We start from the raw sequence: 10,128 nt of genomic DNA, 5'->3' as shown, positions 1-10,128 counted from the left end.
CATGTGATAAGCATGATAAACACATGTGATCATGCGTTTCACATGTGAATTACATGCGTAAGGAAATACACCTGTGATACATGCGTGATTACTGCATGTAAAAGGCATGATGCCTGTATTAAATATTTTTCAAAATGTCCTCTTATTTGTTCAATACCATGATTGTTGACATGTATCTTAGTTCTCATGTGAATTACATGTGTTTTTTAACACATGCGTTATACATGTGTTTTCTATATATATACACAGGCAAATTTTGTTCACGTAAATTTCTTGCGAGATTCACCTCAAACAAGCTTATACATGAAACTCATGTGCAATTAATGTGAATTGAGCTTTAACGTGAAATTCATGTTAAATTTTTCATGTGAAACTAACGTGAATCAAGCTTTCATGTTAATTTTTCTAAAATGAAATTAAGGTGACTATTGAGCATCAATCACACAAATTCACAGTATTTGAGCATATTTTAGATAAGTTAATGCTAATCTAGTACACATTCTATTTTGATATATATAAATATTCTTCTTGGTCTTGACTATGTGTTCATACTTCCATTATATTTTACTTTCTTGATCCTAAACAATACAAAAAATATTTATCTATCAACTCCCAACTCACAATATCTCCAATGCAAGAGATAGGATGCAATAAAACAAAGAAGGCAAGCACATATCCAGGTCACCTTAGTTCACTCCTAGAATTTTTTCGGTTATGGTCAAGTCTCAATACTTTTTTTAAAAGTGATGTAAGGATTGGTGATTCATTTATAGAATATGTATGCACTGATGTGTATTTCATTTTTAATATGTTTGTACAAGTCATGTTGTGGTTATCAGTCATGAGACAATGCAATCACATTGTGGAAATTGTCTTACTTGCAAAAGATGCCAATTTTTCTTTTGAAAGTTTTGAGGAAAAAAGTAGTTCACCCTGCCACATATTCATGTGCCTGTTTCAAGCCAGGAACCTTTTCAGTGGTTGTCTAAAGTCTCATCCTAATAAAAATAAAAATATTTAAAGAATTTGGTGTTGATGGAAGCTCTTTGATTGGTATAGACTCTGGATAATTAAGTAGATCATGACATATACCATATTGAAAGTCTTGCTGTTATTTACAACCATTTCCTTCTTATTTCATATATGTATTTCAGTTTTTTTCATTTAACACCAATCTTAATAAGGTTAAGGCAAAAAGAAAACAAATGTTGACAAACAACAGGCATATACCATTAGAAGATCTCAAAGTTTGGCTGCACAATAAACTAAAAATTCTTGTTATTTCAAATATTTATATAAAATTCAGTTTAAAACATGCATTTTCCATTTTTAGACTATAATTGTCATGTTGACACAATAATTTGAATTTGAATTGTATTATATTCTGAGAGTACTTGTGGTTGAAATAATATACACAATATTTAATTTCATGTGTTTAGATTTCTTAAATACACCACTCCCATATAATGACTACATGTCTTTAGTAATGTTTAAGAGTACTGCATGTAATTGCTGTAATTGCTATTTGTACCCAAGGCTTCCTTCATACATTTGCACTTATCCTTCTTAGATCTTGCTTGAATGATAAAATCCTGTAATACATTATCAGCCATCAGACTCTTGGAATACAGTTGCTGTAATAAAAAAAATAAACTGTAATCACAGAGATATGTCTCGCTTTTTAGTAATTTCGATAATGCAAATGTTGAAATTAAAATAGCAACACTTTAACATGTAAGATTTGCAAATATTCAAAGTCAATGAACCATGACTAAAGGTACATGGCTAAACAATCTCCATGGAAATTAGATGTTCCAATGCTAATACAACGCATACCAAATACCATTGACTTATCATAAGTAGTTCCCTTTAAAAAACCTAAACACAAACTAATACATGTAAACTAAGAAAATTTTAAAGTCAATAAACGATAACTGTGGGGGCGGGGTCAAATAATCTCCATGGTAATGGGATGTGCCAATGCTAATACAACTGAATACCAAATATCATTGACTTACCACTAGTGGTTTCCCATAAGCCGACCTAATCACAAACTACTACATGAAAACTAAGCAAAAGTTTCAAAGTCAATAGACCATGACTGAGGGAGCAGGGCCAAATAATCTTCATGGAAATGAGATATGCCAATGCATATTCAACTGCATACCAATTATCATGAACTTACCACTAGTGGTTCCCCATAAACTGACCTAGTCACAAACTAATACATGAAAACTAAGCAAAAATTTAAAAGTCAATAGACCATGACTGAGAGGGCGGGGCCAAATAATCTCCATGGAAATGAGATATGCCAATGCTTATACAATTGCATACCAATCATAATTAACTTACCACTAGTGGTTCTCCATAAACTGACCTAATCACAAACTAATACATGAAGACTAAGCAAGAATTTCAAATTCAGTCAATAAACCATAACTGAGGGGGCGGGGCCAAATAATCTCCATGGTAATGAGATGTGCCAATACTAATACAACTGCATACTAGTACCAATACCTTCGACTTACCACTTGTGGTTCACTATAAACTAGACCTAATCACAAACTAATACATTGTTGACGCCGCTGTCGTCACCAACGCCAGAAACAGCATACATATGCCTTGCTTTTTGACTCCGTCAAGCGAGACAAAAACAGCATATATTTTTTGTAAATCATACATCAAATATTGGCTTACCAATCAGGCAAAAAATGATAACATCAATTTAATCTCCAATGATTTACCAAACTTACATATATATATATATATCGTGTGAACAACTGGAGTGGAATATAATAGTTGTTGTTTATCATATTTATTTTTCGTTTAATGTCTTTTACGTAAATTGGAATTGTTTTACATCTGTCATTTCAGGACCTTTTATAGCTTGCTAGATGCAGTATCAGTTTTGCTCATTGTTGAAAGCTGTTCATACAGTGATCTATAGTTGCTAACATTCAGTCATTTGGACTCTGGTGGATAGTTGTCTCATTGGCAATAATACTACATATTCTCATTTTTATCAACATAAATTACCGTAATAATGAAAACTAACTCTATTCATGCATGTGTACTACACATTACCTGTATATATAATATATACTAGAATACTCCCGGGACATCATGGGGTCGTGACTGAAGCAAAGTACCTTAGCCTTATTTTTAGCCTGGATTTTAAGATTTTTCGTTTTGTCATCTAATAATGTCATGCTGGTCATTAGGTGCACAGTTTTCTCTGCTTTCAAAATCTTTCTTTTTGAACCCTTCGACCCAGAACTTGTTAATTACGACGCAGACGGAATGTAGGATCGCTATGTCTCGCTTTTTAGACAAAAGTCAAAGCCTCGACAATAAAAAAAGCACTTTTTTTTATGTTAAAATCCAGCAGCTACAACCATTGACTTCCCTTTCTTTCTTAAACTATCCTGGATTTCTACCTAACTTGGACAGAAGCTTGTTTATGATCATAAGAAAGTATCCAGAAGTAAATTTTGTAAAATAAAAATCCTGTTTTTCCGTGTTTTACTTATAAAAGGAATTAGTTTTTATGCCAGGAAACATTACATTCACTCTGTGGTTAAAGTTTTTAAAATTTTAATAACTTTCTTAAACTATCCTGGATGTTTACCAAACTTGGACAGAAGCTTATTTATGATCAAAAGCTAGTATCTAGAATGAAATTTTGTTAAAATTTTGTACCTGTTCATCCGTACTTTACTTATAAATGGACTTAGTCTTTCTTCCAGTTAACATTACATACAGTCTGCAGTTAAAGATTTAAAACATTTATTTGATTCATAAACCATCCTGGATTTTTACCAAACTTGGACAGAAGCTTCTTACAATCAAAAGATAGTATCGAAAGGAATATTTTTATTAATTTTTTTTCTCATTTTTGTTGAGCCTGCAATTAACAGCAAAAGTAGGCGAGACACTGGGTTCTGTGGAACCCTTAGGATTTTTCTGAAATTGCCTTGGAATTCAGTATTTTTAGCTCACCTGGCCCAAAGGGCCAAGTGAGCTTTTCTCATCACTTGGCGTCCGTCGTCGTCTTTAACTTTTTACATTTTGAACTTCTTCTAGAGAACCACTGAATGGAATGAAACCAAACATGGCATGAATGTTCCTTATGAGGTGCTGACCAAGTGTTGTTACTTTGAAGCCGATCCATCATCCAAGATGGCCGCCAGCGGGGGACTTAGTTTAACATTGGACCCTATGGGAAATACATACAAATGTCTTCTTTTACCGAACCACTGAATGGAATGAAACCAAACATGGCATGAATGTTCCTTATGAGGTGCTGACCAAGTGTTGTTACTTTGAAGCCGATCCATAATCCAAGATGTCCACCAGCGGGGGACTTAGTTTAACATAGGACCCTATGGAAAATATTTAAAAATGTCTTCTTTTAGAAAACCACTGAATGGAATGAAATCAAACATGGCATGAATGTTCCTTATGAGATGCTGACTAAGTGTTGTTACTTTGAAGTCGATCCATAATCCAAGATGGCCGCCAGCGGAGGACTTAGTTTAACATAGGACCCTATGGGAAATACATACAAATATCTTCTCTTAGAGAACCACTGAATGGAATGAAACCAAACATGGCATGCATGTTCCTTTTGAGGTGCTGACCAAGTGTTGTTACTTTGAAGCCGATCCATCATCCAAGAAATTAAATACTGTAACAAATACATACCAGTTACATTTATATATACTGTAGCTATAGGATCTCCTCAATATCTAATCCTGTTGTTAATTTCATTTAAACATATAATGTATATAGCTTCCCTTCCACTTACATCTGAGGAGCTAATTCTGAAAATTAAAATTCCTGTGATTATCATATAAAATCTGAACCTGGTGTAGTCTGCTTTCCAATAAGAATAAATTGGGAATACAGTTATCCCTTGGTAAAGAGAGAGAAAACAAGTGATATTTTTATATTATAACCAATACTGCACATGGTAATTGGAACATCACTAGTTTTCTGGATTGGATTGTTGCTCACTTTGTCAGGATCTTTTACAGCTGACTATATAGTATGGTTTTGTTCATTGTTGAAGGTCATACAGTGACCTAAAATTTTTTACATCCTCTTTGACTAATGGAAAGTTTTCTCATTGACAATCCTACCATACATTGTAAGACCTTATTTATAAAATCCATATACATTTACAAGGTACTTAATAAATCAATGAGACTGACGCAGAAAATGTAGGAAAAAAAAATATACTTTTGTTGGATCCTGCATCATAATTATTACAAGTTAAATGAAGGCAAGTCATAATCATTGAGTACATGTGCATTATATTTGAACTTAAAGTAAAGGATAATCTGATTAGTCTCTAATCAGTAATGAAGCCACACAACACTGTGTGACAACAGTGACATATAAGTCTCCCATAGATGCACATACTATTATTTTAGGTCTTTTGTATATATATGTTTAAGGTTACTTAGAATTGGCTGTTGACATACATGTACACATGGACTGTCAGGCATGGAGTCATTGGACCCTAGGTTACTCCAGTCCATTATCAGTCACTATCAATAGTCAACTCCTCTGTCCATTTGTTGTAATACAATGTACTGCTGAAAGGGAGAAAACAGTACTTTATTAATCATGTTAATAGCATGTGGATGCAAGACTATAATAAGTATTCAAAGAGTTTTGCAAACAATTAGCTTATACATTTAGGAGAATTCTGTATTTACCTAGTGATGTGACAGTAAACAGTGGCGGATCCAGAACTTTTTATAACTAAGGGGGTGGGGCCCACTCCAGTCATGCTTCAGTGATTCCCTATATAATCAACCAAATTTTTCCCACAAAAGGGGGGCCCCAAAGTACATTTTATTTATACCTTTCGTAAGCTTCAGAATAGTTTCAACGTTGACAAAAAGAATGGAGGACCTTTCACTGGACTGAAAATTTCAAATAGTCCAGGACCTTTCATTTTTTAATGCAAATTTTAACCCCTGCATGTAGACCAATTTGAAAACCTGGCCCAAAATTAATAGACAGCTGCACCATGAGCACATGATACACCAATCGCTTATTCAAAGAATAAAGTTCAATAACTTTTCAATGTCATAATCAGACATTCATGAAAAACCAAAGGGAGGTTATCTTAATAGATATAAACCAGTCACCAAAGTTTCATGATAACTGCTCAAAGCATTGTCTGAAATATGAAAATCCACCCTTTTTTATGAATAAAATCACATATTAAACTCTGAAACATAAAATCTAAAATCAATAAAAATAAAAAGGGAGCTTACCACAATAAATATAAACAATTCACCAAAGTTTCATGAAAACTGCTGTAATAAAATTGAGAATGGAAATGGGGTATGTGTCAAAGAGACAACAACCCGACCATAGAACAGACAACAGCAGAAGGTCACCAACAGGTCTTCAATACAGCGAGAAATTCCCGCACCCGGAGGCGTCCTTCAGCTGGCCCCTAAACAAATATATATACTAGTTCAGTGATAATGAACACCATACTAAACTCCAAATTGTACACAAGAAACTAAAATTAAAAATAATACAAGACTGACAAAGGCTAGAGGCTCCTGACTTGGGACAGGCGCAAAAATGCGGCGGGGTTAAACATGTTTATGAGATCTCAACCCTCCCCCTATACGCTATGCTATGTAAGCATATTTGAGTTATTGTCTGAAAACTGGAAAATCTCCCTTTTTTAAATGAATAAAACCCCACAACTTGGAAACATAAAATCTTAAATTTATAAAAATCGAAAGGGAGCTCATGTCAATAGATACAAACAAGTCACATAAGTTTCTTGCCATTTGGTGAACACATTTTGAGTTATTGTCCAAAAACTGGAAAATCCCCCTTTTTTAATGTTTTTTGGATATCAATAACCTTGTCAAACATACATGGAATTTTGACATGGAATTAGTTATATCTGCACACAAGAACACACATTTGTATGTGTTTTTTCTGCATAAACATGTAATTCATAATTTATTAAAACTCCCGACATAGTCCCATTGTGCATCTCTTTTTTATGCCCTTGTCGTAACGGGAATTAAGTTTTACACTTGTCTGTCTGTACATCCTTGCATACTTGCATTGCGAAATAGGTTTTATACCATTTTGATATATTGAATATTTTGACATTACACAGTCATACTTTTCTTAAGACTGCATGAAATGACAAACTGTGAAACATTGTTACACTAAATCTGTTGAATGTAAACTGATAAATATTTTAGTTTGGGAAAACATGTTTTTTGCACCTTTTTTATTATAAGACCTATTGATGAATCCAGTCCTTTTTGGCTAATTTTGAAAGTTGGTTCTTATGTTGTTTGCTGTCTGCCATTACTGTATGTAGTTTATATTTTTTCATCCTTGTAGGTTACTTTATGGTATTGATTTTGATCATTGTTTAAGGCTGTACATTGACCAGTAAATGTTTACATCTTTGTTCTTTGGTCTATTAATTGATAGTTGTCACATTGAGGATCATACCTCATCTTTTTATATTTATATGCTAGGTCATTGAAAAAGCTCCAAGGATACAACATAATTTAATTGTTATATATTTGCAAATTCATTCTGATAATGCACAAAAAATAAATTGATTGACTTTTTTTGCTCATTTTCATGTCCAGTGGCAAATATTTTATGTATTCTAAACGAGAACAACTTATCATGATCAATTCATAATATAGGCCAGTCTGACAATGCTTGTTTTAGACCCTTTTTGGTCTCTAATTCCTGAACGGTTTGGGCAAATACCCCCAAAATGAAACTTAACCATCTACTTGTGGTACAATTTCATAGCAATTAAAATACTTATAAACAAGTTATTGTCCTGAATTTAGAAAAATGCTTGATTTGGGCCTTTTTTTGGCCTACACTGGTTGAACCATGACCCCCAAAAATAATCCCAACCTTCCTTTTGTGGTATTGAACCTATAAATCTAATTTCATAGACATTCATACACTTAAACTGAAGTTATGGTCCAGAAACCAAATGTCTTCGAACGAGATGATAGTAATATACAACCTCAAAACTTTTTTGCTGTAGTATACAATATGTTTGTTCTTTTAAACATTTTCATAAATAATCTACAAGAAATTTAGACCTGTTTGGGATTGCTTGCAATGCAATTTTCATTACATTAAACAATGTATATTTCCAAGGAATAACTTCTGTAAACCTAAATTTTAATAGCACTTACTTTCTAACTCATACATTTCAAAGTGACATTATTCCTGTATAAATTATTTATCCAAGACATTACTGATATAAACCTTTGGTATACATTTCAGGCATAAACTTAAGACATACATTGTAGAAGTATGTCTTGCCTGTATGTAATCCTGTTAGTTAATTTCAAATGTTGAGATTTAAATGACAAGGCTTAAACATGTTAGCTATGTAAAACATCCAAAGTCAATGAAGCATGACTTGCAAAAGTTTCAAAATCATTAGACTATAACAGAGGGGCTTGGCAAAACAATAACTATGGCTCTGACATACAACTACATACCAAATATCAATGACTTATCATTACTGGTTCGCTCAAACTGACCTAATCAGAAACTTTCAACATTTAAGTTAAGTAAAAGTATTAAATATAAATAAATTGCTTCGCCGAGCGCAGCTGGATACGACCGTAGAGGTCCAACCCTGAACAGTTGGGGCAAAAATGGACACAATATTCGCGCTTGATACAGGTCTGAATTTGGATTAAAATTAAATGTTTGACACAGAATAACTGCAGTCAAAGAACTTAGAATTGGTTAAATGATTAGAATTTATATTCAATTTTTTGCTTTTGTGCAATACACTATGCTGTTGCGAATTGCCCCCCCCCCCCCCCCCCTACAATTTTTTTTCAAAAGCCAATTCTAGCCATCCCGTTGCAGTCTTCACGATGAACTTTAAAATCTACAGGCCCGGAGCTCAATTTTTGGAAAATTTTAGTTAGATTCTGTTGGCCTGTAAATATGATTTTTACAGGCCCGAGAGCAATTTTACAAGCCTGGGCTGCTGGGCCTGTGGTTCAGCGTGAAGACTGCCGTTGTGGTTATTTCACTCTCTGACGTCCTACAACAATAGGCGTTGTCAAGACGTCGATAACGTCGGATCAAAACAAATTGTGAATGCGTAGAAAAAAGATATAGTTCCTTACATTTTTTACATTAATTTCATTAAAAAAAGCCATTTGCCAATGTAATAAAAATAATAACTAATCAAAGAATTCAAATATCGAAAAATATTCAACTGGTGAGCGAACAACACTGATAATTAACTCATGCGCTATGCGCATTCGTGAATTAATGTGTTGTTCGGTCACTCGTTGAATATTTTTCTCTATTTGAATTCTTCGATTAGTTATTCTATAATTGTTGTACAATTTCAGAGAGATCCATACACCGTTCCACCAGTTATTGTCTAAAAACTAGAAAAATGCTTATTTTGGCCCCTAATTCCTACACTGTTAGGACCATAACCCCAAAATCAATCCTAACCTTCCTTTTGTGGTTATAAACCTTGAGGTTAAATTTCATAGATTTCTATTAACTAATACATGTACTAAAGTTCTTGTCAGGAAACAAAGTGTCTTCGGACGACGACGATGACTTGATACCAATATGCGACAATCGTATAAAAAGAAGATGTGGTATGATTGCCAATGCGACAACTCTCCACAAGAGACCAAATTGACACAGAAATTAACAACTATAGGTCACTGTACAGCCTTCAACTATGAGCAAAGCCCATACCGCATAGTCAGCTATTAAAAGGCCCCGAAATGACAATGTAAAACAATTCAAACAAGAAAACTAACGGCTTAATTTATGTACAAAAAATGAACAAAAAACAAATATGTGACACATAAACAAATGACAACCACTGAATTACAGGCTCCTGACTTGGGACAGGCACATACATACAGAATGTGGCGGGGGTAAACATGTTAGCGGGATCCCAACCCTCCCCCTAACCTGGGACAATGGTGTAACAGTACATCATAAGAACGAGCTATAAAAATCAGTTGAAAAAGGCTTAACTCATCAGATGGATAAAAATACAAATACTACAAATACAAGTGGTTGTGGCCGGGAACTTAT

The 10,128-nt window shown here is 33.8% G+C and overlaps 1 long non-coding RNA gene across 1 annotated transcript; it reads right to left on the bottom strand.

The window, feature by feature from the left end:
* Positions 1-1,172: 1,172 nt before the first annotated feature.
* LOC127707692 (uncharacterized) lies at positions 1,173-5,842 on the bottom strand. The gene is made up of 3 exons (XR_007984986.1): positions 5,487-5,842; positions 4,705-4,823; positions 1,173-1,634 (listed from the first exon to the last, which is right to left on the bottom strand). It is a non-coding gene; the product is annotated as an uncharacterized LOC127707692 (long non-coding RNA).
* Between the last annotated feature and the right edge of the window lie 4,286 nt (positions 5,843-10,128).

Source organism: Mytilus californianus, unplaced genomic scaffold (assembly GCF_021869535.1).
Source record: "Mytilus californianus isolate M0D057914Y unplaced genomic scaffold, xbMytCali1.0.p SCAF_7, whole genome shotgun sequence".
NCBI lineage: Eukaryota > Metazoa > Mollusca > Bivalvia > Mytilida > Mytilidae > Mytilus > Mytilus californianus.
This window is presented reverse-complemented; position numbering and strand designations above follow the sequence as displayed.